The 19621-nt window shown below is 44.5% G+C and overlaps 1 protein-coding gene across 8 annotated transcripts in view; it reads right to left on the reverse strand.

The window, feature by feature from the left end:
- PRLR (prolactin receptor) overlaps nucleotides 1-19621 on the reverse strand; it is a 308636-nt gene that overhangs the window by 272312 nt on the left and 16703 nt on the right. For 4 of the 8 annotated variants that reach the window (XM_078852729.1, XM_078852735.1, XM_078852728.1 and 1 more), the window contains exons 3-5: nucleotides 17439-17567; nucleotides 15361-15422; nucleotides 11466-11578 (exon numbers count right to left, since the gene is read on the reverse strand). The gene's annotated coding sequence lies outside the window, so the exon portion shown is untranslated. Of the gene's footprint in view, nucleotides 1-11465; nucleotides 11579-15360; nucleotides 15423-17430; nucleotides 17568-19621 lie in introns of all 8 variants that reach the window. The other 4 variants (XM_078852734.1, XM_078852732.1, XM_078852730.1 and 1 more) reach the window with 3 other exon arrangements.

A 19621-nucleotide genomic window follows, 5' to 3' on the forward strand; every position in this document is an offset into this window, starting at 1 on the left:
GTGGGCTGGAGGGGAAAAGATGGTGGGAGGGTGGAGGAGAGAGGATGAGGAGGGAAAGAGCCAAGGACGAGAGCAGGGTGAGGGTGAAAGGGGGCAGTGAAGGAGAGATGAGGGGTTGTGTGTGTGGGGTATGTGGGGTGGCTGGGGATACAGGGGGAGGCAGAAGGCTACAGATGCATGAGGATGTGCGGGGCACGGGTGTATAAGGACATAATGGGAGTGCAGCAGTGTATGGAAGTGAATGGGGTGTGGGGGGGTGAGAGACATGGGGGTGGCAGGTCTGGGAGTTGGAGAGGATGGGTGGGAGAACACTGTAAGGGATACAGAGCTGGGATGTGTGGGTGTGGGGGGCAGGATGGGATGGGATGGAGAGGGATGCAGTGAGGGGGATGCGGGGGTGAGGAGGAGACAGGGAGGAATGCAGTCAGGGGGATGGGGATGCAGGGAGTTGGGACAGGGAGGGGTGCAATGGTGGGGGGGAAGGAGGTGCAGGGGTGGGACAGGAAGGGATGCAGTGAGGGGGATGGGGACGGATGAAGTGAGGAGGATTGGGGTGAAGGGGGGTGGGATGGGGACGGATGCAGTGAGGAGGATGGGGGTGCAGCCCCATTCCCAGCACTCGGAGACGGGGATACACAAAACTCAAACTCCTGGGTGCCGGCGATGGAGTGACAGACCGCAGTTTGCTGTCGGGAGCCACACAGGGAGGAGAGGGCCGGGCAGCAGCGGGAGAGGTGCACACCGCACGACCCCTCAACAGCCATCTGCTGAGGGCTCATGAGTGGCACTAGTTCCTCCCCTGCCCTGAGCCAGCCAATGGGAGCTGCGCCTGTGGGAGGGGGGTGGGGCAGCTCGGGGACTCCCCCTGACAGCCCCTAAGGTGCCGGCTGCTTCCCAACTCGGGAGCCACATGGGCTGCGGTCCGGTGGCTAGCAGGGAGCCTGCCAGCCCCGCGGTGGTGCAGTCAAATGGCCCAGTCAGCAGTGCTGACTGGAGCCGCCAAGATCCCTTTTCGACCAGGTGTTCCAGTCCAAAACCGGACACCCAGTCACCCTACAGCTGAGGAGTTGGCTGGGAGCAGCTGCAGAGTTGGCTGGGCCTGGGCTGCAGCATTTGCAGGCTGACCTTGGAAAGTGCAGCAGAGCAGCGCTTAGGTCAAACAATGGATTCTATGCGTATACCCCATGTAGGAAAGCACAGGACCTACAATCAATCAGACCTTTAATAACTCTGGGCCTGCTATTGGTTCCTCCAGAGCTTCCGGCTCTCTGGTTCTTTCAGGAATGGAACAAGTAGCTCAAGTCATCCTGCTCAATGGTTCCTCTCTCACTCAGTAAAATAGCCAGCAGCTCAGGCTAAACCAGGACTGTTGGCAGGGATGGGAAAGTACTCCCCAAATCAGACTGCAAAACATTCAAGATAGTGATTACTCGTAATAGAGCTAGTATTTTAAAATATTAGATATTTTTAGTGTGAACAACTTAATGTTTCTGTTAACTTAATATCTGTATTGCATGATATATATGATTGTAAACTTAATACTATGATAATTTGTGCTTGCTTTTTGTTAATGCTTGCGTTTCTTGGGCTTTTGATAGCTCAAATTCTTTTCTCATCATACAACAGAAGCTAATTATGTTGTACATTCTTAGACTATCTCCATCAACAAGGATTGTTGAACATAATCACCCAGGACAGCTAGTTACAGGAAAAGTTGCCATAATTTCATTAACAGAGTAATACGAATGTTTATCATAGGTTACATACAGTATATACATCCAGTCTATTAATAAATCCCATGGCTGAGTCTGTTTAGAGAGACATATATGAGATGTGAGGCTGGCATACAGTGAGTTGTAAAATAAGGGCTATCAAAATATTGATGAAATTATTTACTGTCTGTGAAGAAAAGCTATTGTTTTCTCTGATCTATCTGGCATTCCAGAGGAAGATACAGGCACTCATGTTATAAACAGAAATGTCAAACCAGTGTGTAGAATTTCCTTTATTCAAAGTGAACAACAGACACTCCTAGCCTTTTAAAGGTTTGGAACTCCTATTATTCTCAACTTGATTAGAAAAGGGTTCTGCTCTCAGGGGATCTGGGAAAACCATGTCTAGATTTTGTACATATGTTGCTTTAGATGCTGAATGAAAATTATTGGGTTTTTAGAAGGCTCTTCTCCTGCTGCGTACAAGATTTATTAATTATTTATATTATGATGTAAGTGTGTGGCAGCACTGGAGCGCTAGGGAGGGTCTTTCTGCCTCCATCTAACAGTCAACGTAAATAAGAGATACACTGAGTTGAGGCTTTATTTGTGTATTTGTTATCCAACATCCTGTGAACATTTTGGTCCTTTTAGTTAAGATTCAGTTGTGTGTGTAAGGGTAATAAAAAGGTTAACAAACCTACACTTACTATGTCCTGATGAGAAGTCACCATAAGCAAAACTTCAGTTTTGCATGGCTGGAGAGTGGAGTTGGACAAGACAGGGAAGGAGATGAAAGGGGCTTCCATGTTGTGGTGAAGAGTGAATCCCTGGTGGCAAGCACTCTGCTTGAGGGTCTTCTATGACACTGAACCTCCCTCCTCAATTTAATGACCAGAAGTGAATGAACTCTGTTAAGGACCTGGATCTGGCACTGTGATGAGAGCTGATGTAAAAGTGGTGGCAACGAGCAACTCTCCAGCACCCCTAGAGCTATAATCACTGTAGTTGGTCTAGGTGCGAAGCCTGAGAACCTAGACTTGGCATCACGGCTAGAGAGATGGCTTAGAGGAAACAATGCAGCAAGAGAAGACTCAAAGGCGATGGTGCAACAGTAGCAAGGCCTATCTTGATTGAAGTCAGGCAACATTCCTTCCCACCACCACCAACCTGGGGCTGGAGATGGACCTGTCCTATTGCACTCCCATACTCTAGGACATCATTAGTCCTTCTAAATAAGCCACAAGTGGGTTGCAGAATAGGGGAAGGAGGGCAGTGGCACGTGATAGGGACAGTTGTCCATCAGATGTTCACACTGGCAGGTAGGGAAACTGAGGCAAACAACTACTGCTAATAATCCTGTGCGGGTGGTGTCTTACTTATTATTCATATAAACATACTGTTGATTTATTATTGCTGTATATTCCCAAATTAATGCTGTGTTCCTTTTCCCATTAATATTGCTTTCCTTGTTTAATACACAGACAGTGCTTGCAAAAAGTATTATTATTTTGCATTAGTGTAGAACCAAGGAGCCCTCAGGAAGGACCAGGACCCCATTGTGCTTGGCACTGTACAAATAAAGAACAAAGACACAGTACCTGCCCCAAAGAGTTTAGAATCTAAGTATAAAATAAGATATAACAGATGGACACAGAGGAACACAAGGAAACTGAGACAATATTGATCACCATGATAGGCAGTGGTATCAGTGCACTAGCGGCCTAATTGTTGTCACTTTTTTTGTCGACTTTACAGCAGAGAAGAATTTTAAGCGAAGTTTTGAAGGTGGACAAAAGAGTAGCTTTGCAGATGTTCACAGGGAGCTCCTCTGAAGCATGAAAGGCAGCACGGGAGAAAGCACTAACATGCTTGTTTGAAAATTTAACAAGTGGGCGACGGAGGCCAGCATCCTGGACTGATCAGATGTTGGAGTCAACATTTCAATAGTGAATGAGAGATAATAGATAGGGTGGGAGCAGGTCGTGAAGGGCAGCCAGAAACGGTACTGAGTTTTCCCAGGTTTCAATAGTGCCTGGGCTGCTGTAGCTTCGTTGCTGTTGTTACGCAGGCAAGCTCAATCAAAGCTAGCTTGTATATGTTCACACGCGCTTCGCTCACTCCTCTGATTGCAGCATAGACATACGACGTAATTTCTAAAAGTGAGAAAGGGCACGCAGCTTCCAGAAACTGCCTAGAATACGTCTAGATTTAGGGTATAAGAAAAAAAAGATATTCGCAGAATTATTATTTCCCTGTGTGACTCGCATCTAAATCATCTATAGTTTTATTACACTCACAAACAGAGCTTCAGTTAAAAAAATTGTTAAATCTAACTTTCAAGTCTGATCCTGTTGGTCACTATTATGTGAATAATCTGATCCATGTGATTAAACAATAATAATTAATAAATAATTTAACAATAATTGCTAGTGTTCACTTAGTGCTTTAAATAAGCTGTAAAATGTTACCTCCAAAATACGATTATATACTAATAATACTCCATATCAGAAGAATAACATATAGTTGCTGTTACCAAATTACTTTTATTAAAATCAAGTATAGTTTCCATTTCTTAAGTACAGATAGGTAATAGAATGTGATGATATAAAGCAGGCAGCCCTCATAAAATATTTTAATAAAGAATCAGTCAAGGATAAATGACCATTTTCTCCAGTATTATTTGTAATGTGATAGGCTATCTACATCAAGAGTACAAGAAATGAGAATCAGAACAAGAGTAATAACCCTATCTATAGACCATCAGTTGAATGCCCTTCATAATAATAAATTCGAAGAATGAAATACAGTAATTAAAAGTAAGATAATTAGACTGAAAAAATAACTTGGTTTCTGCTGACTGATGATGTGTTTACTCCCAGAAAGAAACATTACAATATTAATGGTAAATTACATTATTTACAATATTACAATATTAATGGCAATTATTAATTCTGTTACGTTTTCCATTTTTTTGCTATGTGAATGATTTGAATCTACCATCTCATTAATAAATTGATTGGAGCTCCTCAGGGAGGTGGCACGCTGTCTAAATCTGTCTTTATTAGTCAAACATCATTTAAGATGATAAAAGTTCTGATACATGATCAACTTGCAGCAAACACACAATATTCAAATCAAGACCTTGCTAAAAATTCTCACTTGAAGCCTATTGTGTCTGGAGGGTTCTTTGTGAGAAACCACCACTTGGTAACATGAAAACTCACCAAAAACCCAGTATGGAGCTAAATGAAACAGAGGTCCTAAACAGAAAACAGACACTGAACTGTTGTTTCAAAAGACTGTCATAAAAATATACAATGCAAGTAATCCACAGAGAATTGCACATGTTCCTCTGAATTCTTTGGACCTCTATTACTCATTCCTGACTAGACTTCTATAGCCAGCTTGGCTCACAAACATTGATATTATTCTGGTCTAACAGTGCTTTAAAACACTGAGAACAACGTTGCCACTTATAATTGCCACTTATAATGTATGAAAAATTCAAATTAGCATCTTTCCTACTGCAAATACAACATTCAAGAAGAGCTGTGAGATTAGTTTTAAGATTCCATTAAAATGGTCATTTTTGTTACTATCAAAAAAAGAATCAATGGACACAAATCAGACATCAAGAATTGTAACATTCAAAAACTATTAGGAGAGCACTTCAATCTCAAGGGACACTCAATAACAGACTTAAAAGTGGCCATTCTTCAACAAAAAAACTTCAAAAACAGATTTCAATGAGAAACTGCAGAACTGGAATTAATTTGCAAATTTGACACCATCAAATTAGGCCTGAATAAAGACTGGGAGTGGCTGGGTCACAACAAAAAATAATTTTCCCTCTGTTGATACTCACACTTTCTTGTCAACTGTTGGAATGGGTCACATCCACCATGATTGAACTGGCCTCGTTAGCACTGACCCCCGCACTTAGTAAGGCAACTCCCATCTTTTCATGTGTTGTATCTTTTCATGTGCTGCTTACTGTATTTTTCACTCCATGCATCTGATGAAATGGGTTATAGCCCATGAAAGCTTATGCCCAAATAAATTCGTTAGTCTCTAAGGTGCCACAAGGACTCTTTGTCGTTTTTGGATGAATTAGTTAATGTTCACTGAGTGTCTTGAAGATAAAAAGCACTCAATCAGAGCTAAGTATTATTTAAGTACAGTATTAATACATCTTCATAGCAGGTGGAAACATAACTTCCATTGGCCTTAATGTTGTACATAATGGGGAAGCTTGTACTACTACTGTTCATTTTTTATTTTTTTCTGGGATTAGAGAGAGGACTTCAATCCATCATCTTTGTCCATCACTGATTTTGCTAGTGAATCTAGTCATCATATAATTTTATTGCTTTATTCTCAGAGGTAGAAAACCAAGAAAACAAGAAATGAAAAAACAATTTAAGCAGTTTTATTTCAACTGTTTAAAATATATCTGTACAACTACACAATATTAAAATCAATGAGATTTAATGAATGGCAAATGCAAAAATGATAATAAAACTTACCCAAGTTTCTCTCTGTGACATATCTTAGATGTGTTACTCATGAATTTAAAGAAATACCATAAAAATATTAGTTCAGGAGAAGATAGCTAACAGTTTATTTTAATAATTAGATTTTAGTTCATTAATTAGATGTCTTGTGTAGACCTACCTCCATTTTCTACACCTTTTAAAGCATATTTAACATTACACTTAACCTTTTAAATCAAATGACTAGTTTTTATAAAAAAATATTTCAAGTCTTTCAAATACTAGATTTTTTAGCACTTTATGTGATTTTACGCAACAATATATTCTAGATATCAGTGTATGCATACACACAATATGCTGTTCTCCTATACTATTTCAATTTTCCTTTAGGGACTGTGACAGGGTCAGGCCAGATGGCTACAGGAGAGTAATAGAAGGCAGATATATTAGCCTCAGGTTACGTAGGTCCCATTTCCCTGGGTAAGGTAACAGGGACGGTTCCAGAACAATCAGGAACCTTCTGGAGACAATTAAGACAGACAGGCTGATTAGAACACCTACAGTCAATCAGGAAGCTGCTAGAATCAGTTAAGGCAGGCTAATCAGGGCACCTGGATTTTAAAAAGGAGCTCACTTCAGTTTGTGGTGTGCGTGGGAGGAGCTGGGAGCAAGAAGCACTAGGAGCTGAGAGTGAGAACATGGACTGTTGGAGGACTGAGGAGTACAAACATTATCAGACACCAGGAGGAAGGTCCTATGGTGAGGATAAAGAAGGTGTTGGGAGGAGGCCATGGGGAAGTAGCCCAGGGAGTTGTAGCTGTCACACAGCTGTTCCAGGAGGCACTCTAGACAGCTGCATTCCACAGGACCCTGGGCTGGAACCCGGAGTAGAGGGCGGGCCCGGGTTCCCCCCAAACCTCCCAACTCCTGGTCAGACACAGGAGGAGTTGACCTGGACTGTGGGTTCATGAAAACGGCCAAACTGAGGGCTGCCGTGAAGCTCCAAGGCGAGCAAATCCGCCAATAAGCGCAAGACCCACCAAGGTAGAGGAGGAACTTTGTCACAGGACGTATTGCAAGACAAAGTAGTCTTTTTCTAACAGCTCTATCCACTGTAAGTCATTTTTAATCATTTATATTACTGGATTCTTTGGGCATTACCATCATGATCAGGCCTCCTTTGGACTGAGCACTGTATGACTACATGCTACAAGGGGCCACAGCAATGGTTCCCAGAACCCACCTAGCAATATTGTTAACCTATCCAACTATACTCTCAGCCCAGCAGAAGCAGCTGTTCTATCTCTATCTCTCCTTCTGCCCCTCCACCCCCACGAACATGATACAGTTCTGGGGTGACCTAGAATCCTATTTTCGACGTCTCCGACTCAAGGAATATTTCCAAAATACCTCTGAACAACATACTAATCCACAGAGGTCTCCCTACCAACACTACAGAAAGAGGGATTCTAGGTGGACTCCTCCTGAAGGTCGAAACAGCAGACTGGACTTCTACATAGACTGCTTCCGCCGACGTGCACGGGCTGAAATTGTGGAAAAGCAGCATCACTTGCCCCATAACCTCAGCCATGCGGAATGCAATGCCATCCACAGCCTCAGAAACAACTCTGACATCATAATCAAAAAGGCTGACAAAGGAGGTGCTGTTGTCATCATGAATAGGTCGGAATATGAACAAGAGGCTGCTCGGCAGCTCTCCAACACGAGTTTCTACAAGCCATTACCCTATGATCCCACTGAGAGTTACCAAAAGCAACTACAGCATTTGCTCAAGAAACTTCCTGAAAAAGCACAAGATCAAATCCGCACAGACACACCCCTGGAACCCCGACCTGGGATATTCTATCTACTACCCAAGATCCATAAACCTGGAAATCCTGGGCGCCCCATCATCTCAGGCATTGGCACCCTGACAGCAGGATTGTCTGGCTATGTAGACTCCCTCCTCAGGCCCTACGCTACCAGCACTCACAGCTACCTTCGAGACACCACTGACTTCCTGAGGAAACTTCAATCCATCGGTGATCTTCCTGATAACACCATCCTGGCCACTATGGATGTAGAAGCCCTCTACACCAACATTCCACACAAAGATGGACTACAAGCCGTCAAGAACACTATCCCCGATAATGTCACGGCTAACCTGGTGGCTGAACTTTGTGACTTTGTCCTTACCCATAACTATTTTACATTTGGGGACAAGGTATACCTTCAGATCAGCGGCACTGCTATGGATACCCGCATGGCCCCACAGTATGCCAACATTTTTATGGCTGACTTAGAACAACACTTCCTCAGCTCTTGTCCCCTAAAGCCCCTACTCTACTTGCGCTACATTGATGAAATCTTCATCATCTGGACCCATGGAAAAGAAGCCCTTGAGGAATTCCACCATGATTTCAACAATTTCCATCCCACCATCAACCTCAGCCTGGTCCAGTCCACACAAGAGATCCACTTCATGGACACTACAGTGCTAATAAACAATGGTCACATAAACACCACCCTATACCGGAAACCTACTGACCGCTATTCCTACCTGCATGCCTCCAGCTTTCACCCTGACCACACCACACGATCCATCGTCTACAGCCAAGCTCTGCGATACAACCGCATTTGCTCCAACCCCTCAGACAGAGACAAACACCTACAAGATCTCTGTCAAGCTTTCTTACAACTACAATACCCACCTGCGGAAGTAAAGAAACAGATTGATAGAGCCAGAAGAGTTCCCAGAAGTTACCTACTACAGGACAGGCCTAACAAAGAAAATAACAGAATGCCACTAGCCGTCACCTTCAGCCCCCAACTAAACCCCCTCCAACGCATTATTAAGGATCTACAACCTATCCTAAAGGATGACCCAACACTCTCACAAATCTTGGGAGACAGGCCAGTCCTTGCCTTGAAGTGGAGGGCGAGAAAACCTGGATTTGTGCTGGAAATGGCCCAACTTGATGATCACTTTAGGTAAGCTATTACCAGCAGGACAGTGGGGTGGGAGGAGGTATTGTTTCATATTCTCTGTGTGTATATAAAGTCTGCTGCAGTTTCCATGGTATGCATCCGATGAAGTGAGCTGTAGCTCACGAAAGCTCATGCTCAAATAAATTGGTTAGTCTCTAAGGTGCCACAAGTACTCCTTTTCTGTTTGTATGAAGATAGTTGAAGAGACAACCCTTTCCACAGAGTGCTTAATCCTTCATTCCCTCAATATCCCCAACTGTCTGTAAAATGCAATTATGCTATTTGAATAAGTTTGAGAGAGGGCATAGAAGCAAAGGGGGAAACAATTCTGTCTGAATTTCCAGTTTAAGGTCCTGGTTCAACAAAGCACTTAAGCACTTTGCTGATTAGGGATGGTTTGTTGAATCAGAGCCTAACTTTTGCCCACTGTTTCTCACATCTTTCACTATTGCCTAGTGTTTGTTCCTTCCACATTAGTCATTCCTTACATAATTTCAACTATTACTTCTGGCATTGTTTTGATTCTCATGAAAAAAAATGTTAGCTGCACTTCAAGTATTCAAGAAGGAAACTGTTCGTAAAGCAACGAAATGCTTAAACGTGCATATATTCCAGTGGCTATTGCACACAAGCACACCATTAATTCAGCCACCACTAGCATCAATATTCAATTAGTGCTCTGGGGAAAACAAAAGTTTGTATTGGCTTCAGCCTCAGCACAAACTGATTATGGCAACAGAATAAACAGTTATTTGAATAGTTAAAACAGCCAATGTTCCAGGAGAGCTGCTCTTTGCCGCAGGCATTTTCCATTGTCTCGGGGAATGAGGTGTGTATTCTGTTGTTGATGTTTTTGCATATCATGTCAGCCATTGATTTCCAACAAAAATAAACAAGCCATTTGATTTTCTGCGCTGAATATTTAATTACAATATTGCTAACTCTTTTCCTCAAAACTTCATATATTCTTTTCCTCACCACATTGCAGCACTAACAACCAGAGGCGCCGACTTTCTAATTTTCCTAGGGTCTCGGCCTCAGAGACCACCCCCATTCCACCCCTCCACCCAAGTCCCCACCCTGCCCCACCTCTTCCCAACCCATTCTGCTCCCTCCCCTTAGTGTGCTCCGCCCTCGCTCTGCCCCGTCCTCTCCAGTGCCTCCTGCATGCTGCTGACCAGCTGATCACTGGTGGGCAGGAGGTGCTGGGAGGGAGGGGGAGGAGCTGATCGGTAGGGCTGTGAGTGAATGCTGAGCACCCACTATTTTTTTCCCCATGGGTGCTCCAGCCCTGGAACACCCACAGAGTTGGTGCCTATGAACCCAACGCAAGAAAAAGAATCTTTCCACCTGATGCACAGTTGCCCTGCAATGATGTTGTAGGTCAAGGAAATTAAGTTAATATATTTTGCTATAAAGTCAAAAATAAATGTATTTAATAATACATGAGACCACAGAAAAACAGGAGTGTGGGAAAAATAATGCACAGTGCTCAGGAAAAATAGGAGAAAAAGAATATATACAAAGCTGCTGTAAGACTAAATTGTTAAACATGTCAACAGATCACAAGAATGTTATTTGCTCTTCTTCCCTCTTCAACAAAAGAAGCTGCAGCCAATTGGTATTCCAGAGTTCCCCTTCATCCCACTCAGGATCTCATTGTGTAATCCTTTCTCACAAAAGCCATCCCATTTAAGCCAACAGGACTGCTCAGGTAATTATTGTGATGAGTTACCCCTACCCCCACCCTACTCTGGGGTGCCACCTGATGTACTGGGGTACCACTGAGCCCACCTATTCCAGCAGCCTGGGCTCCCTTACACTGTCCTGCTGAGCCAGGCCCTCAAGCCTCCTCCAGCACACACATAGGTGGAGACACACCCAGCTGCAGAAAGACATCAGCTCTGCATGGGAAGACTCAGCTCGGGAATTGCCCAGCACTCAAATGCACACCCCCCTCTGGGGTGCAAACCCAAAATCGTAGTATCTTGCGCTGCACAGAGAGCTGTACAGCATAAGCTCATGAAATTCACACCCTCCCTCAATGTGGAGGAAGATATGCACAGCTTTTTGCCCCCCCCCCTCCCCGTTATGAATTCCACATAGTGGTTTTAGAAAAGAAAAACAAATTTATAAACTACACAAGATAGATTTTAAGTGATTATAAGGGATAGTAAACAGATCAAAGCAGATTACTGAGCAAATAAAACAAACACATGAGCTAAACTTACCACACTAAAGAAACTGGTTACAAGTAGTAATTTCTCACCCTAAATGTTGTTTTAGGCATTTCCTTCACAGGCCAGATACCTTTTCCAGCCTGGACTCAGCTCTTCTCTCCCCTCTTTTGTCTTTGTTTCTTAGATGTTTCCAGAAGTAATCCTGGGTGGGGATTCAGTGAAGAAAGACCCTGATAAAGTCACTCCCCAGTCTTAAATAGGTTTTACATATGGCGTGAACCCTTTGCTTTTCAGTGTGGTTTCCAGACCCTCTCCCCCCAATGGAAAAATACTGGTATTCTGTCATGTAGTCCAGTACCAGGTGACATGATTACATGACCCTGCAGTGTCAAAGCAGCCATGAGTCAAAGATTGTTTGTAGCATCCCAGGAAACTTCTCAGGAAGGTGGGCGTTCCCCAGGTGTAAACCCACTTGTAATTGATACATAGTCAATATTCCTAACTTCAGATACAGAAATGATACAGGCATACAAATAGGATAATCATATTCAGCAAATTATAACCTTTCTAATGATACCTCACATGCCTTATCTTGCACAAAACATAGCATAGTTATGCTATAATCATATTATAACAATATCTCTATGAAGAATATGCGGTGTAGCGTCACAATTACTAACCAGTGTGAAGAGCTGCAGATGCAGGCTCCCAGTGACCAGACCATACCCTGGAAGAAGGGAAGTGATCTATACAGCCTCAGCTGTGCTGCTTTAACTTCCCTCTCCCCACCTGTATTTCAATAGGGAGGTTTACTTAGTGTCTACATACACAGTGCTTTTGGGCCTTATAAATACCAAGAAAGATCCTCAGTTAAACACTGCCACTTAGAAAAGGCTCTCGTGTGCACTTTTTTTTTTCACCAGTATGGAAGACAATGCTCTACGTCTTTCTTCATTTTGTCTGGAACTTGTTCAAATCACACTCCACTCTGCAGAGTAGCCAAACCAGGCCATAAGAGTACCTGTGTTTTAAGGGTATCTTATGCTGTGCCTCCACCTGGAGGTCTTCTTCTTCTTTTGTATGGCTGATGTAGAGCAGCAACAATTTCACCTGAAGTTGATTGAGCCAAATGGCTACATCAGGAGTAGCAGAATTTATTGGAGTAATGCCTCCTTCATATTTACAAATTGGGCAGTAGGTAGTGATATTTAAATGGTCTGTTGTGGGGAGCCATACTTGCACTCTGGGGAGTCCTTGATTTTCCATTTGTGCATTAGATGTCCACATCTACCATGGTTAGTTTGGATTCAGTTCATAGTTTACTAAGATGAACGTGGAAGGTTGAACCAAGGAACTTTCTGCGTGGGATATGGCACAAAGTGCTTATTTTTTAAGTCTTGTTTAGCCCAATCTGCTTTTCAAGCTTCCTTCTGATTGTAGCCTGATTGCATGAAGGTAAACGAATGTTCTCAGAAAGGCTTGCGGGATTTAAGATGTTGGGGGAGGGCATTGTCAAGGTCTTGGTGGATAAGAAGACATCTGTTTTCCTGGATTCACTGACCTTTGTGGAGTGTCACAGAAGTTCGGTGTGTTGGCAGGGGAGTGATGTTAGACAGAACAGGTAGCCATGGTGTTGGAGTCAACTTAAGGGTTCCAGTGATGCACCGCATCACTGTATTCAGCTGGGTGTCAACAAGTCGCATGTGGCTACATCTGCTCCATACCAGTCCACAATATTCAGCTACTGAATATACAAGTGCTATTGCAGATGTTTGCAACACTGATGCCGATGCACCCAGGGTGTTTTGGATTATGTTGCCTCTCATTTTTATCTTTGTAGCTACCTTCTCAAAGTGAAGATATTTGACACAAGATAACATGCACAGACTAAATGGAGCCATCCCAGAGATGCCAGGAGGTAGGAGCATAAGCAGCCAAAGCAGGGATAGCTGTACTGCGTGAAGGGTGGAAAATGGGGGCCTGATGAGGCCATGCCTCCCCCCCAGTACCATTCTGGATCCAGAATTGTGCTCAGGCAGAACTGTGCACACTGTGGGGGCACTAGGACCCACATCCTGCCTCCCCTTCCTCCACTGCGTGGGCTTGGGAGAAAGCTGCAAAGACGAATCAGCCAGAAGGGACAGTAGCTGCCAAAGCGGAGACTTTTGGAGAACCTTCTCTAGTTCTGATTGGATTTCCTCTGCAACGTATCGACTGCCTGTTTGCTCCAACCATCCATCCCACTCCCACAATCTGTTCACTTCATGGTTGCTCCACATGTGTCTCATCCCCCTCACCCACCTTTCCTTCAATATACCGTCTTCCCTTTCTTTTTCCCTTCATTTAGCTTATCACCTCCTAATTCAGCCCACTTAAAGAAAGAAAAAAGAGTGGAACTAAACATGAAGTTTGCTGCCATTACATTGTTCATTTTACTTGTGTGTTCATCCCCTTCCCCAACCCTGTCTCTGTCTCATCTATTTAAATTGTAAGCTCTTTGGTGTAGGACAGAGGTGAAAGTAAGCCGGTACGCCCCGGTACAGCATACCAGCAAGAGCCGGTGCACCATACTGGGGCAGCCCGGCTTCCCCAGGAGGCAATTTAAAGGGCCTGGGGCTCCCAGCAGTGGCTGGAGCCCCAGGCCTTTTAAATTGCCTCCAGAGCCCCGCTGCTGGAGCCCTGGGGTAGCAGCTGCAGGGCTCCCGCAGCTATTTAAAGGGCCTGGGGCTCCCCTGCTTCTACCGCCTGGGCCCTTTAAATAGCCACTGGAGCCCTGCCGCTGCTACTCCATGGCTCCGGCGGCTATTTAAAGGACCGGGGCAGTAGAAGCAGCGGAGCCCCGGGCCCTTTAAATAGCCCCTGGAGCCCTGGGGTAGCCGGGGCTCCAGGGGCTATTTAAAGGGCCAGGGCTCCAGCTGCCTCTGCCACCCTGGTCTTTTAAATAGCCGCTGGAGCCCTGCCGCTTCCACAGGGCTCCGGCGGCTATTTAAAGGGCCAGGGCAGTAGAAGAGGGAAGCCCCTGGCCCTTTAAATAGCCCCTGGTGCCCCGGGCTGCTGCTGCTACCCTGGTGGGGGGGCACTTATCTTACAGGGTGGGCTGGGGCTGGCTCTGACCCCCTCAAACCCACCCCTTCTGCCCTGGGCCCCACCCCTTCTGGGGGCCAGAGCTGGCCCCAGAGTACCAGTAAGTCACTCGACTTACTTTCACCCCTGGTGTAGGGACTGTCTTTTTGTTCTGTTTTTGAACAGTGCCTAGCACAGTGCAGCCCTGGTTTATGGCTGGGGCTCATAGTGTGCTATGATAAAACAAATAAATAGTAATAATAATTAATAAAAAGACAGGTCAGTCACAGGGGGAGGAAGTGAGAGTATAAAACAGACAATTTTAAAATGCTATGCTATAGGGAAAAAAGCTCATTGGAAAAGAAAATTTTGACAATGTCACATTCACACCTAATCTGATTTTTCTCACACTTACACCAGTGTAGTTCAATTGACCTCAATGGAGTTACTCCCAATTTACACCAGAGTGAGGACAGAATCAGATCCTTAGACAAAGCTATGTGGTAACAGTGTCAAGACAGGTCTAAATAGAGATGTACTAAATATTGTGCATTAACAGTGAAACCGATATTTAGTTATTTGGCTTTGTTGAAATGTTCATTGGGACATGGGGAGAAGAGAATCACTTTCTAACTACTGTTTTACAAATATACAACACTCTGTATTTTGACCCACTAAATTTAATGACCCACACACTCATAAGGAATTTTAAAAAAGCCAGGAGAAGTTTTGAATTAATTGAAGAAAACATAACAATTAAGTCATTTTGGATGGCAGATGTTAAGAGGCTACACGTTTAGATGTCTGAGTCCACTTAACTGTATAGTAACCATAGCATATTCTTACAGGACAGCAGTGTAGCCAAACTAGCGTTTACAGTTTCTTCCCTACACACATTCAACCAGCAATGCATTGTATTACCTTTTCAACAAGCTCCCCAAATCCTTTGGCTGTTTGCATCAACACAGCTCATGTTTCTTTTACTGTAAAAGGAGAAACAGAGTCTGGTTACTATTTTAGATTTAGTAGTCATTAGACAATCACCACAAGCTAAAACTATGGTTAGCAGGAATAAAGTTTCAGAGTAGCAGCCGTGTTAGTCTGTATCCGCAAAAAGAAAAGGAGGACTTGTGGCACCTTAGAGACTAACAAATTTATTTGGGCATAAGCTTTCGTGAGCTACAGCTCACTTCATTGGATGCATGCAGGGGAAAATACAATGGGGAGATTTTATATACACAGAGAACATGAAACAATGGGTCTTACCATACACACTGTAACGAGATTGAGTTGGGCCATTTCCAGCAGTTGACAAGAACGTGTGAGGAACAGTGTGTGTGTGTGTGTGTTGGGGGAATAAACATGGAGAAATAGTTTTACTTTGTGTAATGACACATCCACTCCCAGTCTTTATTCAAGCCTAATGTAATGGTGTCCAGTTTGCAAATACTCACCGGCAACCATACACCACACAACAAAACCACTAACCCAGGAACCTATCCTTGCAAAAAAGCCCGTTGCCAACTGTGTCCACATATCTACTCAGGGGACACCATCATAGGGCCTAATCACATCAGCCACACTGTCAGAGGCTCGTTCATCTACCAATGTGATATATGCCATCATGTGCCAGCAATGCCCCTCTGCCATGTACATTGGGCAAACTGGACAGTCTCTATGTAAAAGAATAAATGGACACAAATCCGACGTCAAGAATTCTAACATTCAAAAACCATTCGGAAAAGACTTCAACCTCTCTGGTCAATCGATTACAGACCTAAAAGTTGCAATTCTTCAACAAAAAAACCTTCAAAAACAGACTCCAGCGAGAGACTGCTGAATTGGAATTAATTTGCAAACTGGACACCATTACATTAGGCTTGAATAAAGACTGGGAGTGGATGTGTCATTACACAAATTAAAACTATTTCTCCATGTTTATTTCCCACCCCCCCACACACACTCACACTGTTCCTCACACGTTCTTGTCAACTGTTGGAAATGGCCCACCTTGATTATCACTACAAAAGGTTTTTTTTCTGCTGGTAATAGCTCACCTTACCTGATCACTCTCATTACAGTGTGTATGGTAACACCCATTGTTTCATGTTCTCTGAGTATATAAAATTTCCCCACTGTATTTTCCACTGCATGCAACCGATGAAGTGAGCTGTAGCTCATGAAAGCTTATGCTCAAATAAATTTGTTAGTCTCTAAGGTGCCACAAGTACTCCTTTCTTTTTGAGGAATAAAGTTAAATTCCCATTCTTTAGCATGAAAATAAAAAATGTGAAAAACTCATTTTTCTGCATGCAACTGGAGATCAGTTCCCCATCTAAAATTACCATCTCCCAAATTTAAGCACCGATCATTAGAAAGGAGCTAATTCTGAAATACAGGCAGGTATAAATGAAACATTTCCAGATCACAGACATGCAGAGGTAAATACAGACCTCCTTTCTAAAAACTCAACATGGCAGCTGTACCATAAGAAGCTGGAGCATACTGTCTCTGACTAAAATGTTTGCTATTGAATTTAGACGACTTTTTCTAGTGATCTTCATAATCAATGTACTTTTCAGTCTGGATAAAAACAGATGGACGGTCCCTGCCACCCAAAGGTCCATGTGTAGAGCATAATTATTATTGCTTTCCCATAACACAGAGTGCTTTCGCTTGCATGTACTGATAGTTTCAACTTACTCTTTTCAGATCAAAATATCTGGCTGTGACAGGTGTAATCAAATGATATAGTTTTATTAAAACTGTTTTTCTTGACATTTGCACAGAACTTCATCCCAAGTTATTTTGTTTGAATTCATGCAGTAGTATTGCCAAAAACCTGGACTCTGACAGAAAACCTAAAAGCACATTGAGCAAGCAGTTTCAATTGGTTTCTGACTTGCACACATCCAGGCTAAGAGTGCTCTTCTGTCTAGTTAGTGCAAAAATCATTGGAATCACATTTATATGGAGACATGATGTGCATACTGTTATACCCAATCAGAGGGAGGTACAAAATGGGCTGAGTAAGATAGTAGGAACTCCTGCATTCTAATGCTGCTTCTGACATTGACACCTTCAGTAGTCTTGGGTAAGTTGTAACTTCTTTTCTTCAATCTCCTTATCTGTAAAATTGATATAAAAATATTTACCCACCTGTGATGGTTCTTGAGGTACCCAGGACTGCGAGTCACTGCGATACTCCCTGCTTCTAGTGAGAGGGACCCTGGTCTCTGGCACCTGGGTGTTAGATTCTTAATGCCACCAGCTTGTCACCCACTTAAGCACTCTCCTCCAAGCTATGGCAGCGCTGTTTTTGCCTTGCAGGTTAACAAGAGGTGCATCTCAGGCCCTGAATCCCCTTGAAGTGTTTCCCTGTGATATCCAGCCCCTGACATTTGCTAGGCTCAGAAATCCCTGATCCTCTGCTCCCAAAGAAACAGCATACCCCAATTTACCAATTTTACCTCAAATCACCACTCCTGTATAATGCACAGTACCTATAAGCTCTTAAATTAAAACAAAAGAAAGGTAATTTAAGAAAAAGTAGAGGTTCCCTTAGAAATAAGAGACAGTAAAGAAGAAAATGGTTACAATACAAAACAAAACAATAAAACATGGACCTGTAGACCAGTGCTTCTCAAGCTATCTGATGTGGGGGACCCGCAATTTTTTCCCCCACTGTGTGCACAGACTGGCAGCCGATGGCTCGCGGACAGGCACCGGTCCACGGACCACCACTTTGAGTAGCACTGTTCTAGACCTTATCTTTATTAAGAGTTTCCTTTCCTACCTAATAAAGTAGATTTCTCCCCCCACCCCCACAAAGTTCAGTCTGTTGCAGACCTATCCGATTTCACATGAACCAGGATCCGCTCTTTCATGAAACACCTCCTCTCAATAAGATGCCTCTTCCATGAATGGAAGCAGAGTGTCTTTCTCCCCCTGTGATATACTCTGTCTTTTGTTTGTATTCAGACAGTGCGATCCCCTGTCTGTTATAATGTTCCTTTTTACCTCCAAGTGGTTATGATTCTTTGCAGTTGTCTTTGACGGTTTTCTAGTGACTGTTCTGGGATGGGGCAAGGGTGACCATTGAACCTTCCATTACATCACTGGCTGATCAGGGAGGAATGAGAACTCCCTCCTGATTGACTGGGCATCACCTAGCTCAGAGTTCTCAGTGGGGGGTCCTTGGTCCCCTGAGGGGGTTGCAAGCCATTTAAGGGGTGTGCGGGACCCCAAGGCTGAAGCCTGGAGCCCCCCACAGGGCTAAATCCCTGAGCCCCGATGCCCCAGCAGGTCTGAAGCTGGGAGCTGTGAGGCTGAATCCTGGAGCCCTGGTACCCTGATGCTCCTTGCAGGGCAGAAGCCCTGAGCCCCTAGGTGGAGTTGTAGGGTCACAGGGAGTGTTGCCCCCCCAAACTGCAGTGCCTTACCCAGAGTAGAACACAGGGTCAGCTCCACCCTGCCTCCTCCCCGCCATCCTTCTCTCCCCCAGCCTCTCCGAGACCCTGCCCCTTGATCAGGTTGGAGGCTGGAAGCTGGAGCTGGGCAGTGCAGGGCAACTGCTGCTCTGGTTGGTGCCATGGAGCGGGCAGCCATGGCGCTCCCCTGCAGCCTGCTTCTGCTGGTACCCGGGGCTGCAGCTGCTCCTTAGCTCCCAGCCACCTTTGACTGCTTGCACAGTCAGTAAGAGCTGCCTGGGCAGGGGGACCCAGCTCTGGGGCTGGCAGAACCCTTGGGGAGCAGTGCCCCGGGTGGAACACAGCCTCTAGCTAACTCTCTCGCTGCATCCTGAGCTACCCCCTGACCACACACAGCCCCAGCTACCCCTCTCCCTGCACCCTGAGCTACTCCCCTGCCTGCACATATCCCCTAGCTACCATCTCCATGCACCCTGAGCTACCCTCCTGCCTGTGCACAGCCCCTAGCTACCGCCTGCCTGCACCCTGAGCCGTTGCCAAACTTTTTGAGCTGAGTCCCCACTTTGAGTTATAATTTTTGGTTGCACCCCCCCACCCCCCCCGAAGAACAGCCATACAGGGTCAGACCAAAGGTCCATCTAGCCCACTATCCTGTCTTCTGACAGTGGCCAATGCCAGGTGCCCCACACGGAATGAACAGAACAGGTAATCATCAAGTGATCCATCCTCTGTCATCCATTCCCAGCTACTGA

The sequence above is a fragment of the Lepidochelys kempii genome, chromosome 5 (genome assembly GCF_965140285.1).
Source record: "Lepidochelys kempii isolate rLepKem1 chromosome 5, rLepKem1.hap1, whole genome shotgun sequence".
NCBI classification, from domain to species: Eukaryota; Metazoa; Chordata; order Testudines; family Cheloniidae; genus Lepidochelys; species Lepidochelys kempii.